The sequence below is a fragment of the Canis lupus genome, chromosome 15 (genome assembly GCF_011100685.1).
Source record: "Canis lupus familiaris isolate Mischka breed German Shepherd chromosome 15, alternate assembly UU_Cfam_GSD_1.0, whole genome shotgun sequence".
NCBI classification, from domain to species: Eukaryota; Metazoa; Chordata; class Mammalia; order Carnivora; family Canidae; genus Canis; species Canis lupus.
The window spans coordinates 31,768,734-31,793,093 of NC_049236.1; the positions used below are offsets into that span (position 1 = coordinate 31,768,734).

Below are 24,360 nucleotides of genomic sequence, written 5' to 3' on the forward strand. Positions count from 1 at the left end.
CTTTTTGTATGTTTTCATGGATATTTACTGCAAAGTTGACATAAGTCACATCATGCACTACAGAATGTCTACATGTGAACTAAAGGGCTTTTGAAGCTCATCTGAAATCAAAGCCACTATTCCAGATTGCTGGTTATATATGCCCATATTTCGTCTGAGACTTCTGTGACAGTTATTAGATTGGGCTATAAAATTTTGAGGGTATATTGAAAAACATATAAAGAAGCACTTTCATGTAGAAATGCAAGGTCATAGCAATAAAGAATCCAGGGTCCCAACTTTTATATTAGTCTACTTTTGAGTTCTTAAACAAAAATATATCATTCCAGGTCTGTAAAATTTAAGAAGCAATGAGAATCAGAGAAAATATTTATTTGAATTTGCAGGGAACAATTTCCAAATTTTCACACATTCACATTATTTTTTTAATCCAATTGTAAATAAAGGCCTATGTTTGTTATGTTTATTATAAATAAATACATAAATACACTAGGCAAAAGAAATAACTTTGAGCTTAAAATCAAGGATTTTCTAGCTCCATTACCAACTACATTGTGATATTATTCATTAATCACAAAATGATAGAACTTTAAAGGCCTCTTAAAAATCAGTTAGAATGATGGTTCAGTGTACTACTATAAATAACATCTTTTTGATAAATTTATAAATGTGATGCCGCCTCAATGAATATGATAGCTTTTCCATAGGATATTTGTGGCTTTTTATTGAAAATCACTATGCAACTAACTATGTTTTCCTTTTCAAACTGGCGTAGAGGCTGTCAATCCTTAGTGTCCATAATTTATCTTTACAACTATCAAAACGTAGTAATATATATGCAATATAAAAGCACAGCCTCAAAATTTTGACCTTCCATCCCCTCATTTGAAAACAAATTATTAAAGTTAACTTCTTGACTTTAGACATAATAAAAGTCCAGGAGAAATACACTGTCTTGTCCAGTGTTGCACTACTTGTGCATGCAAGAACTGAGGGCCCCAAATCAGCCTTTCTATAGTACCACACAATCCAGCAAAATAGAATCCACCAATATTGCCTCCCAAATTGATATCTACTCTTTTCTGGTTTTCCTCTGTGTGCTATGTTAGTTAGGACTCATTTGAGGTGCTCTGCTACCTGTATCTTCTAACTTTCATCCTTAAGATGACAAAATGGTTGTTCCAACTCCAACCATGCTGCTTAACCACAGGCATACAGGAAAGAGGGCCAGTAACCAGGAAGAGGTGATGCTTTCTTAGAATAAATCACATTATGCCTTATTAATCCAGAAATACATCATATGACCACCCCTACTTCAAAGGAGTCAAGAAGTAATTTTTTTTTTTTAAGCAAGACATTGACATCTCAAGTAAAATTCAAGCCATTACTGAATACCTGGTATTTGGTAAATATTGAGGAATTAGAAATATCTGTCCCATATATGCTTGTGTTGCTATTGACATGAATGAAATATTTGTAGCAATCATCAAGAGTACCTAAATTAATGAGATATATTATTTATGTCAGCTTCAAATAATAAAATGGATTTCCTAAATTTTTATTTGCCCTCTTTGTAATTCTTCTAGCACATATGATCTTTTCCTTTTTAAATTCAAGTCTCTATCGATAACCAATATTGCTCTCTTTTCAAATTTCAGTGATGGATGGATAATACTCTATAATGATGAGGATTTTTTCATTCTTATAAATAAGTCATGTTCTTCTAGGCCAACTGAGTGGCACATCTGAATCAATCAACTCATGCTAATGTTTGTTCATTAAAGTCTTATGAACATCAGAGTGAACTTTCATGATATTGTTAGCTACCGATGTATTTTTCAAATGAAACCATTCCCAACAAGAATATTATAATGACATTACAATGTTTTACAGTTTTTGAAAAGAATTTGTCTTTTAGGTTATCTTCCTACAGTATTGTTTATTTGTTTTCTTCTCAAATGACTGATTGAAGTTGAGTATCAACAATATAGTGACATTTTCTGGAAAGTATGAAGACCACAACGACTCTTTGTTTTCAAGTGAGTGTATATTTATACCTTAATGAACCTGATTTAAGGTTATAATTAAGATTGAATGTGGAATTTGAAGTGTCTAGTGAGAATTTGTGGCTGAATACATGGAAAAGTGAGGTGAAATTATCCTTATCGTCAATGGTCTCTCTCAAAAAAAAAAAAAACATTTTTAATACATTAACAAGCATAGAAAAAAAAATGATTAACAAAGACCTCCAAGAACAGCTTTCTAGGACACTATTTGAGAATCTTTTTTTCATAAAGAGTCCTGTTTATTTTGTCCTTATGATATCATGTATCCTAATAGCTCCCCAAAACTTAGCAGGTAGAGTTCTTTAAAAAGAAAGTATAAGTAAAAAATACTAGACTTAAATTTATTTTCCAGGAGAAACAGTTTGAGAGAGAGACAGTGTGCATGTGTGGGGGTGGGGATGAGGCAGAGGGAAATGAGCAATAGAGCCCAAAGCAGTGCTCAATCTCATGACCCTGAGATCATGACCTGAGCAGAAATCAAGAGTTGGACACTTAACCAATGAGTCATCCAGGTGGCCCAATAAATAGTATCTTTAACAGATACTGCTGTTCCTGGTCAAGGTTTGCTGCGCAAAATTTAAGATTGGTTATGAAAATCATGTACAATGAGCTAAGAATGATGGATCTGTATAGTTTTTTGTAAAAAGCTTTCTAAAATCTGAGAAACATAGTAATTTTTTGCAATATTTACATTTTTCATGAAATTCATGTCCAAAATAGTATGGAGGAAGAGCTATAATTTATTGATTTCACTTTTCCTAGTCACACTCAATTATAAAATGTTGAATTTCATTACTCTGACAAAATATTTTCACATATGAAATTAATAGTAACTAGTATTAATCAGGATCACACAATTTTCTGATCATTTTAATAGTGACTCTGTTAACTCCCTACAAAAAAGTCAATATTTTCATCCATGTTGCAGTGATCCTAGAAATATTATAAATGCATTGATGATACTAACTGCTAAACTGTTGTTTCCAAATAACCAAAATCACTTTAGCACACTATCTTGAAGCTGTGCATCATTACTTAGAATAGAAGGGAAATAAAGAAACTTAATCTTAAATTGGTAGTAAAAAAGTTAATGAACCTCTTTTCCTTTCTAAATTATATTGCCAGCATGAATTAAAACTAGTTTAATAGTCTGTGCAGAATATGTAGATACAAAGTCATAAAATCTATTATTGAAAATCCTATAGCTCACTAAAATTAGTCATTGAATAAGGAAACCAGGGTTTACAAATCTGTCTGTGGTCAAAAAAAAAGAAAAAAGAAAAGAAAAGAAGAAAAAAAAAGAGCATATAATGCAATTGCTCTTGTGACTCCAAATATTAAACTATGTTTGGAGGAACCTTTATGCAATGACAGATTATCCAACCAATCCAAGAAATCTTACAATAATGGATATAAGAGCATATCATGTCTTTTCAGAAGGGTTGTTTAAATATCAACAATTTTTATATCAAAAATTGTATACTGTTTCAAGCATTTCTTTAAATCAAAAGCTTTTCCAATAAATCTACATATATTTAGCATAACATTTTTTTAAAAGATTTATTTATTTATTTGAAAGAGTGAGCCAGGGAGAGGGTTGAAGGGGGTGGGGGGGAGAGAGAGAGAGAGAGAGATTACAGCATATTCCCTATGCTGTAATTTTGTAAGAGAGAGAGAGCTAGAGAGAGAGAGAATCTCAAGCAGGCTCTCTGCTAAGCACAGAGCCTGATGCAGGGCTTGATCCCACGACTCATGGGATTATGACCTGAGCCAAAACCAAAAGTCAGATGCCCAATCAACTGAGCCATCTAGGCACCCCTGGGCCCAATATTTTTTCAAAGATTCCAAAAATACAAACCATAAGTTAAATCTATTTTTTTTACATAATACTTGCTGTCAATATTTTAAAATATTAAAATCAACATTGAACAAATAGATTTTTGTAGCTCATTATTCAGTTTTCAAATAATTATTTCATTTTGAGATGACTTAGTTTGGAAAAGCCAATAATAAATATCTAAAGTGGAATCTCAGAAGGAATATGTTGTATAATAAATAACTACATATGGAGTGAGAGAGATGCATTTTTTTAATTTTCATGAAACAGTATTTTTTTAATTTAAGCATAATGAACGTAACATATTAGTTTCAGGTGTATATCATAATGATTGAACAATTCTATACAGTATTTAGTGCTCACCACAAGTGTAATCACCATCTGTCACCAAAGTTATTACCATGTTATTGACTATATTCCCTATGCTGTAGTTTTCATCTCTGAGAAATAGTTATTTTGTAGTTAGAAGTTTGTACCTCGGGCAGCCTGGGTGGCTCAGTGGTTTAGCGCCGCCTTCAGCCCGGGGCCTGATCCTGGAGAACCGGGATCGAGTCCCATGTCAGGCTCCCTGCATGGAGCCTGCTCCCTCTGCCTGTGTCTCTGTCTCTCTCTATATATATATCTCTCATGAATAAATAAATAAAATCTTAAAAGAAAAAAAAGTTTGTACCTCTTAATCACCTGTGTCTATTACAACCATCTCCCCATTCACCTTTTCTCTGGCAACCACCAGTTTGTTCTCTGTATTTACGAGCCTGTTTTTTCATTTTTTTTCCTTGCTTGATTGATTTATTCCTTAAATTCCACATGTGAGTGAAATCATGTGGTATTTGTCTTTCTGACTTAGTTCACTTAGCATAATGCCCTCTAAGTCCATCCATGTTGTTTCAAATGGCAAGATCTCATTCTTTTTTCTGGCTGAGTATATTCCATTGTACATACATACAATCTCTTCTTTATCCATCCATCTATTGATGGCCATTTGAGTTGTTTTATATCTTTGCCATTGTAAATAATGTTGCAATAAACATAGGGGTGCATATATCTTTTCAAATTAGTGCTCTCATTTTCTTTGGGTAAATACCTAGTAGTGGAATTACCAGGTCATATGGCAATTCTATTTTTAATTTTTTTTAAGATTTCATTCATTTATTCATGATAGACAAGGAGAGGACTGTTACAGAGAGACAGGCAGAGGGAAAAGTAGGCTGCTCACAGGGAGCCCAATTCAGGATCCATCCCTGGACTGGGGATCACACCTTGAGCCAAAGGCAGACACTCGACCACTGAGCCACCTAGGCATCCTCTATTTTTAATTTTTTGAGAAATTTCTATATTGTTTTCTACAGTGCCTGCACCAATTTGCATGCCCATCGACAGTGCAAGAGGGTTCCTTTTTTCCCTACTACTTTGCTAACACCTGTTATTTCTTGTTTTTCTATCCCAGCCATTCTAATATGTAGAAGGTGATATCTCATTGTGAATCTGATTTGCATTTCCTTGATGATTAGTGATGTTGAACATCTTTTCATTTGTTGGCCATTTGTATATCTTCTTTGGGAAATTGTCTATTCAAGTTCTCTGCCAATTTTTAAACCAGATAACATGGGGGGTTTTGGTGCTGAGTCATGTAAATTCTTTATATATTTTGGATATTAAACCCTTATTGGATATTTTTTTCACTTTAAACACACATATGTCCTTTTATTAATGCTAAGATATAACCTACTTTGAGAAAAAGACCTCTTGAAAGCAAAGCTTATACTTTTGCATATACAAAGTTAATATAGGCCTTTAACTTTTAAATTTTAATATCTTCTCCCATTTAGTAGGTTGCATTGTCATTTTGTTGATGGTTTCTTTTTCAGTACAAAACTTTTCATTTTGGTATAGTCTCAATAGTTTATTTTTGCTTTTGTTTTCCTTGCCTGAGGAGACATATCGAGAAAAATGATTCAATGGCTGATGTAAAAGAAATTATTGCCTATGTTTCCTCCTAGGAGAATGTATTTCTTCGAAATACAATTCAGTTCTATCAATACTGGGAGTTTCATCCTGGGGTTAAATTAATTACTTACATGTCATGACTCCAAAACTAGTATTTTCATCTAAAAGCTATATGATCTAAAGGCAAACTGATTTAAATGAATACAAATTCCTAAATACTGTTCTAAATTATTAGTTTTATTTTTTTCTATTATACGATTCAATATGCTACTGAAAACAAAGCATGAACTACAACTGATCAAAAAGTTAATCTTCCAAGGTTGGAAATAAGATTTGATTCTTGAAGGCTAAAGAGTATGGAAAGAAGAAAGTAAGACAATTAGTAATTGTACATGCCAGGTTCCTTCCCAGATATTACAAAGCCCCTATAGACTAACTGGGCACCTAAACATAATAACATCACCACTAAAATCTTTATTAAAACTGAATGGCATTCTCTTCTGAAAAATGGAATACCACCAAAGTTCAATTCTATCTGCTGTACTGAACAGAGAAACCATTTACAAGATATAATGAAGCAAGAATCTCTTTAAAAATACATGAAGGGCAAATGTGTTTTCTTTATGAGCTTCACAAATTTGATGCACGTTCTAATTTCTTTCTGTTGTAGCTTCTCGGGTTCCATTGATCTTGTGGCGTGGGAGGACTGTTACAGTATGAATCTGTTATCAAAAGCTGTATGACAGCATTAATTAAGTTGTGCTTTGGGAAAATGAAAGCAAGCAAAATGCATATTTGCTTTTCTGCAAATAAATGCTTAAGTATAGCAATGTGCATGAATTGCTGGTATATTAATCAATTAGATCTTTTTTCTTCTTTTGTTGAGTCTCTTCTTCTTTACTTCTTCCTTTCCTTTCTTCCTTCCTTTCTTTTGCTTTAGTGATAGCTGCTATACTTGTAATACAAAGGCAGTTAGCAGGAACAGATATGAGGCATGAATGCACTACAACCCTTCATTTACAGAGAAGTTTAAGAAAAGCACATGAAATAAAATTGAATTTCAAGAACCATTGGGGCCCATAAGCAATTTTCTTAATTTGTATTTTTTATACATGTGTCGGTGTTTTGTTTGTGTTTTGTTGCAAGAAGAAAAGCTGCTCTTTATAGTAAAGCTCTTACTACATGAAGAATCATCTAGACTCACTATTTTGAGGAATGTGATCCCTCTTTTCATGATCATCTGTCTAAATATCTCTCTTCCATCCTTATTCGTATTCCAAATGAGCTATAACTTTATTTGCCAAGTTGCCTTTCTTCCAAGAGAATTTATTTATTTATTTATTTATTTATTTATTTATTTATTTATTTATTTATTTATGATTAAGTTCACAGGCTTCATTTTGTTTTGTTTTAACTGTATCTGTGGAAAGGGACAAAGCATATGGTTGAAACTCCTTCCATTAGTCTTCATTCAACTTTCTTACCTTGTGTCTCCCTCTCCAACCTCGACTGCTGTTATTCTGTGATATCCCTTTTGACATGCTGTTTCTTTGCCACATTCCATCCTCTACCCCCTTGAGAATTCTTACTTATTTTTAAGGCTTTATCACATCTGTCTTCCTTTCTCAGCCCCCTCAGTAAGTACACTTTTTATTTTTTATTTTGCTATTATATTCTGTTAATGACAATATCATAGAAACTGCCATGTTTTATTTTTCAAATTTTATATTGGTCTCTATTGGGCTGTAAATTCCATGAGGACAGAGAATGTGTCCTGTTTCTTCATTTTCTTTTAGATATATTTGTTATAGTTGTTGTCATTGTGCCAAAGAATACTTGGAACAAATTCTATCCTTACATTTCTTTCTCCTGCTTGCCTTGAACTTCTACCAAAGAGAATGACCAATATATTCTGTCCCATGATTATAATAAGAAATATTTACTGACTGCTATTGTATATCAGGGCAGGCATTGCTTTTGGTGATATTCGTACAGAAGTGAATGAGACAGAACCTCCAAGTTAGTGGGGTAAGTCTTCTATTCCTATGGATAAGTTGATTATCTAATATTAAAATACATGGATGTTTCGATATCAAGTATATAAAATATTGAAATCCTGCATAACTGTCTAACTAGTGGAAATGGACTTGAAGAGGAAATCTACATTGGTACATCTGTGTCCCTTAAATGGAAAACTTTATCAAAACCAAATTCATTATCTTTTCCTTATTTAATTAATTTGCTCAAAGTAATGTTGCATTTTGTTTACCTCTTATTTGGATTATGACTTCCTAGTACCACTATTTCTTTTTCCTGGTATTTCTAATTTCCTTTGCTTGTCCTTTGTTTCTCAATTGTTTATAGAGTAAGAAGTAATTATCTTCAACAAATCAACAATTTGACCCATGGTTTAATAATGTATTTTTTAAAAGGACAATATTGGGCAAACTTTAGTAAATCTATAGGCCAAGGATTTTCTTTAATTGCACTCAAGGACTCAAATTGATTATTTGAATCATTTTTGGCTTCGCTAAAGTCTAATAACAGTTTTAGAATTCAGAGACACTGATTGATAGTTTAGCTGGGAATGGGATTCACATTTCAAAGTATTTTTCATGGAGACATTGGAAGTATTTCTGCATTTTATTTAAATGTTTTTTGTTTTTGTTTTTTTTTTCCTCTGGGGAGAAATCTGTTGGCTTTCTAGAAAATCCTTTTCTGCCATAGCTGCCTAATTTCAACTAACCCCCCTGCATGCTCTTATCCCTAGAAAAGGAGGGCTCATATATCTCATGCATTTTTTTTCTTATAGTGCTTATCATGGTATTTCTACTAGAACAGTTACTCAGAAAGGATGATGATAACATGAATGATTTTATATTCCTGTTTAAGAAATAACCACAAACCTTTCCCTCACCCTCTCCTCCTTAATTTAACATTTTCATCCACTCAGAAACCTTGTAGTCATCCTACATGTTGCTTACACATATGATACATTCATTTAATTTGTTAACATTTATTAAACATTTTCTGTGTACTAGGCACAGTTCTGAGAGTTGGGAACAAGGTGGCAAAGAAAAAATACTAACTTCACTGAGCTTCCTTTTCAGTGTCCTAGCAATAACAGCTCTAAAGTACTTTGAATTATATTCTTCTTTGCATCTCATAGTTGCCAGGTCTTCTCCATTCATATGTTAAAGTACTAATCCCCAGCGTGACAGTATTTAGAAGTGAGGGCTTTTGTAATGTAATTAGTTCATGAAAGTGGAGGATTAGTACCTTTAAAAGAAGAATTATGCAAGATGTCTTTCATTGTCACATGAAGATAAAGCAAGAAGGCATCCATCTATGGTTCAGGAAGAGGACTGTCACCAAAACTCCACGCTGCAGCACTCTGATCTTGGGCTTCCAGCCTCCAAAACTGTAAGAAATAAATTTCTGTTGTTTAAGTCACCCAGTCTATGGTATTTGTTATAGAAGCTTGACCTGATTAAAACAATGGTGATTGGCATCTCTTGCTGGTACTACTAAAATAGAGTTCTCATGCAGTCCTTCTAATATGCAGCTCCAATAATCCTCAGACCTCGCTAGAACCAATACTTCATTAGTCCTACTATCCTCATCCTCACTACCCTCTTCTATCTCTCCACTTCTCATATATGTTCTTGGTTCTTCTTATTTTGCTTAATTTCCCTGGTGATCATTATTAGCAACACCTAGCATATATCCTCACCACTCACGCATCAAATTCTTAGTTAAATGGCAACGCTTGTTTAAATTAATCTACCCACCAATTTTGTTCATGCTCCCATGCACCTAAGTGTGGCTAGAGACAAACACACAACCCTAGACTTCACAACACTTATTTCTTTTCCTACCTTCTATAGCATTCACCGAGTTCTTTCCTGTTGGACACTTTTGTCTATGCTGATCCCTTGTCCTGGAGACTCCTCCCTTACATTTCATTTGATTCACCGTATCTTTCAGCTCAAATATCAAGTCCTACAAAGTCCCTCCCTGTGGCATTTTAAAATAGAATACATAGGTACTATTGGTACATAAACCTAAGTAGTCTATTTTATGTGGATAGATTTTTATTTCAACAAATCATCCAATAACATCCTGTTCTTTTATTTCACAAAAAAATAGAATTAGAACACAAATTATATTAAAATGATATTATGATATTTAAAGCAAATTTTGATGCAGTAATGTTTGTGCTTCTATATTGCATTTAATGGCATGATCTAGTAATTATAATTTTTCAATAGTGATGGTAGTAAATGATAACTTGGGATATCCATAACAACTATGATATAAAAAGGTCTGTGATTTCTGTTGGTGAAAGATTCTCTGGTAGTATTGATATGATTATCAGGTTTTTGAAGGAAATGCTAAAGATTTCACTTAGAGGTTTTGAAAATAAAGGTGATTTTTCTCATTTTAATGTCATAGTTTCCATGAATTTCACCCAAAGACTCTTTAAGAGTCTATGGTCCCTTGGTTAAAAACCCTGATTCCTACAAATCCTTCATTTTGTGGATAAGAAACTCTTTTTTACATCTTAAGGTTTTGTGCATGAAAATGAAAGCCTGCTCTCCCCACTCTCATTTCAATGCTGAAAGGCCACACACAGTCTGAAGTAAAAAACACAGGATAGATCACATTGAAATCCTGGGGGACAACATAAAGTCTGGCAGTGCTTTGTTAGATCCTTAAAAATCTACAATTGCAAGTATTACATATTAAATTAAGAATGAAGGTACTTGTTTCCGGTGTGCCAAATGTGGGAAGAGTCTCGAATCAACAACTCTGACTGAGAAAGAAGGTGAAATCTATTGTAAAGGATGCTATGCAAAGAACTTTGGGCCCAAGGGATTTGGCTACGGCCAAGGAGCAGGAGCCCTTGTTCATGCCCAGTGAAGGTGTAAACCCAGAACCGAGATCACACACCGAGAATCACTACATCACCCAGGCACAGATGACCCAACACTTGACTACTGTGAAATCATGCCAGCACTTGAGTACTGTCTGTTGTCCCCTACGCGGACAGGCTGGCTGACTGGCAGGAGGAGAGCACTGTATCCGTTTGCTTTATTCCTCAGCATTCCCAAGAATTGTTTCTTTTACATGTTAAATAAAACTTCAGCTTGAAAAAATAATAATAATAACCCTACCACTGCTATATTTTACTCCCCTCATTTTATTTGTCTACTTAGGCCACTGATCATTAACTGAAAAACCTTTAATATTTCTAAGATACTAAATATCTTTTTGTTGTTGTTGTTAACTGTTTTACTGTCTACCCTATCATAGAGAGTGTAGGCTTCATAAAAACAGGGACTTTCCATGTCTCTCATACCACTGTAGGAACAGTATTGCCTGGCACATAGGAGGTGCCAAATAGCATTGTTGAATGAATCAACCAAAGTTATAAAATCCATTGCATAGAAAATCTTTATTTGTATTAAAACTTTTTTTTTTTTTTTTAGAATTCAAAAATAATATAAAATGGTTTAATCAATGAATGTCAAGATTTCTTAATTGCTGGCCAACAAGAAGGTAATGCAAAAAATCACAAACTATCATAAGACCTACTAATATAAAAATATAGTACTAGAATTATTATTCTTAATTTAAAGGATAATAAACTTTCAAATCATGATTATACCATATCTTATGAAAATAATTTCATAATTTACTGGTAAGACTCAGTAGGTAAGGAAGTGTATTCACTTAATTACTTGCACATGGAAGGGTATATATTGAATATTGGGCATATACTTTACTGGAAAAGTAGACTTACCATTTTTCAGAGTAAGTTTGCCTGAGAAAAATATATCTATTTATATACCAGCAGCTAGAATTCTTTAAAGGAATCTTCAAATCTTCATGCAGGTAGGTGGAAGATGCATTTGTTTAAAATGAAAGGAGACATTAGGGAAGCAGGTAGGAGGAATGAGTGAAATGGTGTAGGCAGGAGCAAAAGCACAGCAACGGGAAAGAGAGATATTTGACCTTGATGTGGGTGGTGAGAAGGCAGTGAAAAATGTGCTTTCAGAATAAAAATGAGAGGTACTTTGAAAAAAAAAATGAATTTTAAAAGATCATTTACTGTAGGGCCAGGAAAGCCAAATGCACAGTGAAATAGCAGTGGGCTGTGTTCACAGCTCACTTAGAGATGCTGCACACCTGGTCACCTTGTAGTAGACCTGAAGAATTTGTCTGTCACTATCATTTAGGACAATCAGTTCATAGTCATCCCCTGGAATGATGATCTGTTTATGAAATGAAGGATTATTTAAGAAAGACTAAAAATCATGCTATGAAAACCTCTAATACCTCTATTATTTCTTATTAAAGATGCCTCTTGATTCCTATGAAAACCATTAGAGTGGTTAAAAGAAGAAACATTGAAATTAAAGTCTTGGCTCTGGCTCAGGTCTCCCATTTTCCAGCTCTCCAACACTGTGCAAGCACTGAACCTCCCTAAATCACAGTTCTTCCTGGGATAAAATTAGTCATTGCAAAACCAGGACTAACATGAGACTTACTGCATAGATGATTAACCCCAATAAGCACTGTGAATTATTATCATTTTTGCTGCTGTTTTTATTATTATCCTGAGTAAGATCCAACTCTATTTGGTTTGATTTGTTAGTTGTAGAATTTTCTTTCTTTCTTTCTTCCTTTCTTTCTTTCTTTCTTTCTTCTTTCTTTCTTTCTTTCTTTCTTTCTTTCTTTCTTCTTTCTTTCTCTTTCTTTCTTTCTTTCTTTCTTTCTTTTTTCTTTCTTTCTTTCTTCTTTTTCTTTCTTTCTTCTTTCTTTCTTTCTTTCTTTCTTTCTTTCTTTCTTTCTTCTTTCTTTCTTTCTTTCTTTCTTTCTTTCTTTCTTTCTTCTTTCTTTCTTTTTTTTCAGCTCTTTCTAAAAACCGTTTGGAGAAACTCCATCATTTTTTGTTTTGTTCTAATATCAAGAAACTAATATTCTAATATCTAACACTATTTTGTTTCATAACTTGTATTTGCATTGGAGTGGCTAAATATGTCTGAATTTACTGAAGTTTATTCAATAATATAGAGGTTGAAATTATTTTACTAAACCTTCAGAAATAGAAATATAATATCACTAAGTGTACAGTGATTTAGACCTATAAAATGATAGTTAAGCAACATTAAATTGGCTGAATTTCCCCTACATTTAATCAATTATTAATAGTTTCTTGCTAATTTACACTTCTAACATGACCTTTAACATAGAAGTATCCAGATAAAACAGACTTCTTTCTCAGGTCTTGATTTTTCCAAGGAGTAATTTCAAATTTTGCAAAGATAATATGTACTAAAATAGATAATGTTAAAGTGTACCATCAAAACAACTGATTCCATTTCAATAAAATATCTTGCTTTTCAGGTAAATGATAAAAAATCTCCCAATCATGAATTATGCTATACCAAGTGTCCAGTATCCATCCAATCCATATTGGTGTATATTTTATGTAAGAGTAACTACTTTTCCTGAATTTTCTTTAAAATTAGGTTTGAAACTACAATTTAATTTTTCTACCTAAAAATTCTTGATAATTGCAGAATAAATTGTCAATAAATTTAGGACATCCCTACTAATATGACTAAATTATTTATTTATAACTCGCAAGGTTCCAAAAAACAAAGTCTATTGTTAGGTAGAAACTAAATTATTATAGTTGATACTTACAGTGATTATTGGGTCTTTCCTGTAAGATTATGAAATCAATCAATTAAAGCTTTATTAAGAATTAATTGAAGATTGAGAGTGTCCCACAAATGGCCTCTCAACTATAAGGTGACTGCCCCGGATGCCATGTCTGAGCAGAAAATAAAATAAATGAATATGTGAATATGGGAAAAACAAATTCATGGTAGAAGGTTATGATAAAAAGTGTAAAATGTTTTCTGATCTACTTAAGGTATTAAACTGCCATGTCACTCATCTGGAGGAAAAAAACAAATTATTCTAATAAAAGATTTAATTTATTTATTTATTTATTTATTTATTTATTTATTTATTTATTTTACAGAGGGCAGGTTTTTTTTTATTTTTTTTTATTTTTATTTTTTTTATTTATGATAGTCTCACAGAGAGAGAGAGAGAGGCAGAGACACAGGCAGAGGGAGAAGCAGGCTCCATGCAGGGAGCCCGATGTGGGATTCGATCCCGGGTCTCCAGGATCGCGCCCTGGGCCAAAGGCAGGTGCCAAACCGCTGCGCCACCCAGGGATCCCAGATTTAATTTATTTAAAATAAATTTTAAAAATAAAATGAAGTTTTGAAAGTTTACATTAGGGAAATGCATACATTCCTAGAAGACATGCATAAGAATACTCATAACATTTATACATGATAGTCCCAAACCAAAACCAGCCAAATATTACAACAAGAGTAATATAGGTAAGTGATCTATAGTTTACTTTTACCATGGGATTAAATACAGAAATGAGAATATTAAAAAATACCAATATTCAAGATAATGTGACTGAATCTTATGAAAATAATATTTAATAAATCAAGTGTAAAAAGAATATGTGACTCCATTGATAGAAAGTTCAAAAGCCTGCACGATAGTATGCATTAAAGATATCTGTTTTTGGAAATTATGATATAGGTTCCCCTGAGGGTGAGAGTGTAGTAGGTGAGAAGTGACACAGGGGGTGTGGGGGCATCCAGGATGTTGATTGTGTTATGTTTATGGTCTGGGTACTGTTTACACAGATCACTTTGTGAAAATTCACTGAGCTGTACACTTATAACTTGTGTACTTTTCTACCTATGTGCAATAAAAAATGCTTCAAAATTTTAAAAAGTCCATGCAGATTTTTTTAATGCCTCCCATTGAAACATCCACCAGTATAATACACATTTATTACCTGTGGAAAAGCTAAAGTGTTCCAGACTTCTGAATATACATCCCATTCTGAGCAGGGGGACCACACCACCTACCCTATGATTAGCTGACATCTGAAACAAAATTGATATCTTCAATTGACTCCTCTCTAAAGATTCTAATATTTTAATAGATAAAAATACTTCGCAGGTACCGAGCCATCTAGCAAGATCCGAGTAAGTTCTGTGAAGTGAAAGTTCTCAATTCTTAATTGTTTTTTCTCAGTTGAAGGTGTGAACATTTTAACCCATGAGTTTTCACAAGTACTGTATTTTTGACTCATTGATACCTTTCTTAGATAAATATTTTCACAACATACAATTCATCAAATGATATCTCCATGCTTATTTTGATTGGTTTGCCAAACTTAGGTGCTGTGAAATTGTAAGGCTTCTTAATTTCCTTTCCTTCCTTTATAGAACATAAATTTATCAAATTAAAAATAGGAACGCAATCAAAAGAGACTTGTACAAGTGGAACTATTCTAAAGTGCAATTACGTAATTAAATCTTAAACACTGTGTAAACTCTCATCATCCAATTCGTTCAGTTCCTCCCTTGCTTTCATGGGGATAAATTTTAATGTTTTCCTGTTTTCCCATTCCATTTTAAATAAAGCTTTGATTCAATAAAAGATTCCAAAGCCAAGGTTAATTGGGGCTCTATTTATTTAATACTTTGATTAAAGATGTCAAAAAAAATTTCAGCAAAATGTAAACAAAATTTAAAGGGCTGATATACCAAAAAATTTTAAAAGGATCTTAGTATACACAGTTGATTCACAAAGTAGATTTCTAAAGCTCATATATGTTTAAAATCAAATTGATGAAAGGAATCTAAATCAGAAAGCATTCACTGCAAAGCTGAAGGTATTCTTTTGTGTTCAACATCTGCTTCATTTTAGAAAAGTTACTTTCCCTACATATGTATAAAAGTAGTTATACATTTTGAGATTTCAACTTCTTTTCAGATTGGTATAATAATGCAGCTAGTTTCTGCACTATTATTAATTAGGTGTTTATCACAACCAGTTCCAAGAACATTTCTATTTCTTAAATTTTCTTAATTAATAAGAACCTGGTTTTTCCTCCTCAATGTGCTCCACCAAAAATCGGATTCACATTGTCACCTCAAAAAAATCATATTTGATTTTGAACATTAATTGAGGTTATATCAGCATTCAAGACATCAGATATTTCACCTTGACCTAACAAATTTCCTAAAAATTTTTTTTAGATTAAATGAATTGAACGCAACAGTATCACCTTTATGAGAATTAATTTTTTTGTTATTCTATTTAGAGTATTTGATAACATGTAAAATTTGTATTATTTAAGTGTTCTTGAAATTCTTCTGTTAATAGAACTAGTATAACAGCTATTGCTTCATGTTCTGTATGTGCACAAGAAAGCTAAGAATTAAAAGCAAGAAATTTGATCTAAATGCAAAATCAAACTTCACAAAGTAAATTGTAATCATACTTGCTGAGTTGTCTGGGTTCTTAAAATAATTCCTAATTTTTTTAAGTAGATGCTGAGGCTTTGTGACAGTTTGTGATCCTCATATATTCAAGGATTTCACGTGGCTCCCATAGTAAGTGGTAAATATCAGCAAACATTTTGTGGAAATTACATGCTTGTCATCAACTTCCTAGAGAAATTAAAATGCCATAGGCATTTCACTGGACATTGACTTTTGTTTACTTTACATTCACTGTTGCCATAAGAGTTTACTGTAAAATACTGTGTTACCAAACCAAAAAAATAAATATTCATAAATTAAGGATGATTGAGAAAATCCCTGTAGCAAAGGCATCACAATTTTCCTCTATTATAGGGCTGGACTGCTCCACCTCTGATCTGCACATATATTTTGTCTAAAATTCAAAAGTATAAGTTTCCCCATTTTCATTAGCTCCACTAACCGGTGGCCAAGTGACGTTAGTACATCTCCTAGGGTGTAACAGAGGCCACAGCTAAATCAGTTGGTACACAGCCAGGTCAATAGGACACATAATTCCTAATGCTACCTAGACTGGAAGGAGTTAGCTGTACCTTGCCACCTAATTCTGAGAGTACTTCAGCTATCAGCCAACACCCTGAACGTTATCATTGAAAAGGAGATGTTAACTCACTTTCCACTAACTTAGAGATGTTTCTCTGGTCATCTTTCAGATTTATGCAATTATAATAAGAGCTCTGTTTTCTGTATGTGTTTCTCATACCACTAGATCAGACCATGACCAAAGCTGGAAATACAAATTGTCTACACAATACATCTCATCTTTTTTAATACAAAAACTAGTAGTAATATTTCATTGAAAAATAAAACTTTGGGACACATGCTAAAGAGCATGGGATCCTGGGTACTGGATGGCAAGTTTCGAACTCTTTCAAATTCTTATGTTGGAATTCATGTAATCAGTTCTCAAAGAATGAGGTTTTCCTGAGAAGAACTTTACACACCAAAATGTATCCCATTGGTCCCTATCAATCTCTTTTTTACCTATTGTAGTAAATCATTACGTTTTCACAGTTCTACTCAATATGGAAGTGAAAGAGGCACTTGGGTGGCTCAGCCGGTTAAGCACTCACTCCTGGTTTCAGCTCAGGGCACGATTTTAGGGTTGGGATTGAGCCCCATGTCAGGCTCTGTGTTCTGCACAGACTCTGCTTCAGCTTCTCTCTCCCTCCCCTCTCGTCTTTTCCTGCTCATGCTCTCTCTTTCTCTCTCAAATAAATAATAAAATCTTTTAAAAATATCTAAGTGAAAGAAAAGACGCTAAAAAAAAAACAAAACAAAAAAACAGTCCATAAGAAACAAAAGCAGAGCAATTTTCAAGTTGACCAACAATTTTAGGTGGGTGGTAGGGTAATTGGAAGTCCAGTAAACTTATATTCTTTTTCTTCCAACGGCCATATTACTTTATTTGATTCGGATTGGCAGCAAATTAACATAACTCACTATTTGAGACATAGTTCATCAGATTGCTCAATGATTCTTTAGTCTCCATTTGGAGCTGGTAGCTTTTCTATTGATTTCATACTTGGTGTTCGATTTCACAGACATATATTGCCTAGGGAAATTCTGCAATACAGTATCCTGAATATATCTGTAGTACCTGTGATTGGAGGTGTCAATGTAACCAACCACCTGTTGACATCATACTTAATCTGAATGTGTGCACGGTAAATAAATACATAGCAGAAAAAAATATATATATATAGCAGAAATAATTGTCTTCTAATAGAACAGCTCAACCATCAATAATGATTTTTCTCCCAGGGACCTCAACCATCTTATTTGTAATAAAAGCCTTTATCTTGACACTGGTATGCTTCGGGACCCCTGGAAATCACCCCTATAGTATCTTAAAATACTATGAATTTAAAAAATCATAGTCCTATATAATTTTGTTGTCTGGAGAAAAAATGAGTTTGAATCCCAAAATAGACAACTCTTAAAAGTATAGAAAGATCATTTTCACATTTTCAGAAAATCACTGTTTATTACTCTCATTTCCTCATCCTAGACTCCTCCATATATGTTTCTTACTGAAATTTAATTTAAGCAATTAAACCAAGACATATTTTGCATCTTCCTTTATTTTTGAAACTGATTTCCATTTCATGGCTGTCATTATGACATGACCAAATTAAACTGTGAATAATTGAACATTTCATATTATAATATGGCAATAACATTGGCTGATCATCATTTAATCATTTGGTTTGTTCAATGCAACCTAGTTATTAAGATGGGAAAAATAATTCAGAAACTTAATTATTTTTTCTAGCAATCTAGAAAGCTGATTAAGGCAATAATTATTTAAATTATGACTTTAAATACCATGTCTTTTAAATAAAGTTTTAGATAATCTTATTCTATACCTAAGTTGCTAAATTTTCTGTAGAAACTGCTGGAGGAGTATGAAAAGGGATTTACTGGGAAACTACAGGGGATGATGCTCATAAGAGCTTTGGGTCAAAGCTCTGATTATGTGATTAATTTATTCTATCACTTGAGGTGAGTCATATTAAGACCATGAATCTCAATCATAAAATAAGGGGTTGACTATACTCTCCAAGGTAACTTCCAGTTTGATATTTATCAACTGAGGTGTGAAAGAGGAATTAATATATATCTGAATAAACTCTTAAAGCCTTAGAGTATTTTTTCCTCCCAATATAATTCTTTATTGGGCTAATTTTTTCTCAACCTCCAGGTCTTAGCTAAAATACAATTTCTTTCCCTTTGCCTCCTCCATTACTTCTAAATGAGATTGGTGAGCCTCCTATGTTCTCCAGTGATACCTTGTACTTACTTTACTTAATCAATTAAAGTATAGGTCTCAATTAATGGCTTATTTACTTACATATTATCTTAAAGACAGAAACAACCAAGTCTTATTCATGTTGTATCTCCAATATCTAGGATAATGCTCAGCATTAATAAATGTACAGTAAATGTGTTGAATGAATGAAATATTAAAGTCAGTATTTGTAAAAGTAGTTTTTACAAGTTCTACGTTAGAAGTATTAAGTACAGTCCAAGTAAACTGAGTAACTTTGCATCAAATGCAAATGAAAAATTTGAATGCTACTTTTATACAGAAAAAGAAAACTAGGAAATATGTCTACTTAATTATACTTCCCTTCAATTTTTGTTGTTGCTGTTGCTCACTTTTATGTGAAAAAAGATGATGAGTGGCCAGCAATTTTATTATGTTTGGGCATTTTAAAAATGACATGAAGTTATTTTCACCTGGGAGATTTAAATGCATACATGCAACATTTACGTATTCAGCCTGAAGAATGAACTAAATATATTAGAAGTACATCATCGCAGAAGTTACTTCATTGTTCTTGCTTTCTAAGTAATAATTAAGATGACTTAAAGAATATATAAAAACAGTAAGAAGGCAAAATAATACTATCTGTCTTTGATAGTATTGAATTTTTGAAAAAATTCATTAGGTATTGACTGTAACCTAATCCATAAATATATCTGCTGGAAGAAAATGTGCTATGGAACCTAAATATATATTTCATTCAATTGTATGCATGCTCACAATGTTTTTAAAAAATCTCTTTTCAATATATAAAAGATGACAAGGCACCATAATTCTCCTTGCTCCAACTTCCTTGAAGTGCATTTTTTTATATATCAAAGGTCAAACTTGCTGACTTGCTCAGCACAGAAAATGAAAAGTAAGTTCTAAGAAAATAGGTTATGAATGTTAAATGCTTCAGGTCATGAGGCATACCCAAAAGGGATTCCCTAAAAAGATTTGGAATACAGAAACAAGAGATGGCACAAGACAAACAAAGTGACCTTAATCAGAAACATTCCTGAAGGAAACTATCTTTATATCACCTAAAATCTTCACATCTAGAGTTACAGTAAATTATTTTTTCCTGAGGACAAAGTAAACAAAACAATATTATTTTTTTGTATTATTTTCTAAATTTTAAAAAAGATTTATTTATTTGTTTGTTTGTTTGTTTGTTTGAGAGAGAGAACATGCATGTGAGCAGGGGGAGGAGCAAAACGGGAGTGAGAGAAAAGAGGGAAAGAATTCCAAGCAGCCTTACCCTGAGCATGGAACCCAACACGGAGCTCAAGCTCATGACCCTGAGATCATGACCAGAGCTGAAACCAAGGGTCAGATGCCTAGCTGAGCCACCCAGTTGCCCCAAACATATTCTTTTTAGAAACTTTTTTTTAAATAATATTTTATTTATTTATTCATGAGAGACACAGAGAAAGAGAGAGGCAGAGACACAGGCAGAGGGAGAAGCAGGCTCCATGCAGGAAGCCCGACGTGGGACTCGATCTTACGTCCCCAGGATCACACCCTGGGGTGAAGGTGGCTCTAAACCCCTGAGCCACCCGTGCTGCCCTAGAAACTATTTTTGATCTATATCCACTTGTCAGGATCAAAACACCTACGTAATTTGATGAAATTTCAAAAACTTTGTAATCCTATAAAGCAAATCTAGATACTAAGTTGTCCATATTGTCTGAATATAGAGGAACTCGCTAAAAAGTAATATTAGGAAATTCTGCTGGAAATTGTATATAACAAGAACCTAATGTAATTTCTATTATTAAGCTTTCTTAAAATGTAAAGATTATTCTACGTGAAAGATGTAGTAGAAGTCATAATGCTGACCCTGTTTAAGCCATTGAAGACAATTTAAATTTACTAATTAATAAGCATATATTTTCTTGACCTTTAAGAAATGTAATATGTAAAAAAAAAAAAAAAAGAAATGTAATATGTAAAAAGGAAGTACTAACTTTTAACTCCTGACTACTCAAACACATCTCTCTAACAGGTGAAAATGTTTAAGTATATTTAAATTTCTATTGGAAAACAAACAGGCATTAACTATTGAGAGTAACCACTGTCTAGCAGAAAGGAGAGTGGGACTGAGAACCAATTCTTGATTTGGAATTCCTGATTTTCACTCAGTTCATGATTTGTACTCTTACAGTGCCTCAGTTTACTAGCTGTGTGAACTTGAACAAGTTCTAAGACGTTTTTCCCTAAATATCTGACAGTGAAAATAAAACAAATCAACCAATTTATAGTATAAGTCGACATTCAACATCCTTTCTCCCTCCCCTTCCATGTGCAAAAGCACTATGTGATTTAAGTGTCTATTAATGAAGCGTTAAACCAAAGAGTATTCGAAATTTCTGTGTCATAAATGTTCTTAAGGTGCTATGAATTCAACTCCATCCTTTCATATATAATGCAGACCCAGGATAGTGTGGTAACTTGGCCAAAGTCATAAGTAGTGCATACAGAAATAAAACTTGTTTCTCTAGACTTGTAATCCAGTGTTGTTCCCAACTGTACTTTTCTTCAGAGGTTGTACTGTCTTTATAAAATTCTTGTATGGAGCTTCCCATTTAAGCAATGACTCTACCAAACCACACTGTCTTGGACGTGTTCAAATTTTTATGTCCAGTCCTCTCCTTGGTTTACTGAGCAACCAAGTTCAGTCAAAATTATTTATGACCACTTCTTCTTCTGTAATACAGAAATAAAAATGCTCACTATTATAAGGACTCACAAATATTTGCATTTAGAGCTATGCATTGTGTGCACCCACATATGGTAATGACTGAAAGAAAAAGAGAATAAATGATCTTCAAGATTGAAATTACAAAATGTCAATGAACTGGAAAAGGACACATTAAGGAAATTCTTTTAGATGAGAGAGCACAAAGTATAATATGAAACATTATGCAACCAACCTACAAACATTTTTTTTAAAAAACAAAAAAACCCCTAAAGACATTGACAGCACAATGACATAAGCTCTTGTTGCACAAAATCCAGGTTTGAAATACTGCTCTAGAACTACTTATTAGAATATTGAATATTATGTGGGAGGATAGAGAAGGCAGTCTTTTTATTTTTCATCCCACTTAGAGATAAATTCTCTTCAGGCTGATTTATAGAGTCTACTAGATAAAACCTTTGCCTAAATTAAAAAAAAAAAAAAAGAAGAAAAATCAGACAGTTTCTCTACCAGTTATAACACAGAGAAAAAATTTCCCATGGGGTGTCCCTTTGCAGAAAGATGCCTCAGTTTTTCATAGACAGAACTCCCTTCTATAAGCAGGACGTCATTTTCTTGAAATGTAGCTCTCCCTCCATATTTCTGTAAGATTATATATCATGAATCAAGTGAAAATATTTAAGATCTAAGAAGGATAATACAGAATCCATCATAAGAGGGGAGCGTGCTTGAAGAACATACTACAAAACAGGATGTCTTCCTTTTCTCTACATTTCTGGGTTTTAAGCTGAATTCAAAATACATGCACTATAAAAGTGATGAAATGCTAATTTTTTTTTTACTTTTATTTTTTTAAGATTTTATTTATTCATGAGAGGCACAGACAGAGGGAGAAGCAGGCTCCTCACAAGGAGCCTGATATGGGGCTCGATCTCAGGACCTGGGATCATGACCCAAGTCAAAGGCAGATGCTCAACCGCTGAGCCACCCAGGTGTCCCTAAATGCTAATTTTAATCTGCTGGCAATGGCATGATTATATATATGTATTCTGTTCAGTATGAAAATTCTTAGTCTTGTTGAGAAGTGGGAATAAATGTAAAAATCACTCTTAAAAGACAGTGGAATTTTAAAATTTGGGATCTAATACTTGGAATTATAAATTGAAGCTCAGGTGGATGAGTTATATTTATTTTTCATGTTACTTTGGACAAGTGGTTCCTCTCTACACAGGCGAATCTGGTTGTCTTAATCCATCATTAATGTGCTTTTATTATAATGAAATTCTTTTAGGAAGTAATGGCTCTGAAGTGCTCTCTACTAATTGTCAGGCATGTTTTTTACATTCATCTAATTTTCATCCTCAAAACAGTGCTATGAAGTTTGTTTCATTATTTACATACATAAAAGAAGAAATTAAAGCTTAGTGGTAAGGGAGTTGTTTGCAGAAATAATAGGTGGAGTGACACCTAGGTCTGTCATTTTTTTTTTTGGTGTGGATGTGTGATTTAAATTGTAATTTAATTCACATGGACATATTAATCTAACAAATTTTCATTTAATTATTTTTAGTAGAGTTGAAAAATAAATGATATAGTATTTATCCATGTGTCCCCCTCCCCAATTACTGAGATATAATTGATATAGAACATTGTATAAGTTTGTGTTGATTCGATACATTTATGGATCATAATATGATCGCCATCATAGCTTTGGCTAACAATGCCATGATGTCACATAATTCCATTTCTTTTTTGAAGTGAAAACATTTAAGATCTACTCTTTTAGTGACTTTCAGGTAGATAATATAGTCCTGTTACTTATATTCACAATGCTGTATTCTAGATCTCCAGAACTTATTCATCCTCTAACTGGAAGTTTACACAATTTGACCAACATCTTGCATTTCCCCTATCCCTCATACCTGGTAACCACCGTTCTACTCTCTGTGACTTCATCTCTTTTAGATTCCACATGTAAGTGAGATCATATGGTATTTGTCTTTTTCTGTCTTATTTCACTTAGCATAGACCTCAAAGTCCATCTATCTCACCTTCCTTCTCATGTCTAATAATGTTCTATTGTATACATAACAGCATATCCATTCACCCATTGATGGACTGTTAGCTTATTTCCATATCTTGACTAAAGTGATCAATGCTGCAAAGAACATGGGAGTGCAGATATCTCCTGGAGATCCTGTTTTTATTTCATTTGAATATATACCCAGAAATGGGATTACTGGGTCATTTGGTAGAGATTTTTTTTGTAGGCTTTTGAGGAATCTTCATACTGTTTTCTATAGTGGCTGCACCAATTTACACTCCTACCAGCAGTGCACAGTGTTCCCTTTTCTCCACTTCCTGGCAAATACTTATCTCTTGTCTTCTTGATGATAGGTATTGTAATAGGCATGAGGTGATATCTCAGCATGGTTTTGATAATCATTTCCCCAGTGATTAATGATATTGAACAATTTTCCATGTACCTATTGGCCATTTGTGTATTTTTTGTGGGAAATGTTTATTTAATTAATCTGCCCGTTTTTTAAGTT

General features: G+C 33.2%; 1 long non-coding RNA gene across 1 annotated transcript in view; it reads left to right on the forward strand.

Annotated features, from left to right (window-relative positions):
• Positions 1-24,360, forward strand: part of LOC102154182 — a 62,443-nt gene that overhangs the window by 16,192 nt on the left and 21,891 nt on the right. The window contains exon 3 of the long non-coding RNA XR_005369955.1: positions 1,919-2,039. This is a non-coding gene — a long non-coding RNA (uncharacterized LOC102154182). The remainder of the gene's footprint in view (positions 1-1,918; positions 2,040-24,360) is intronic.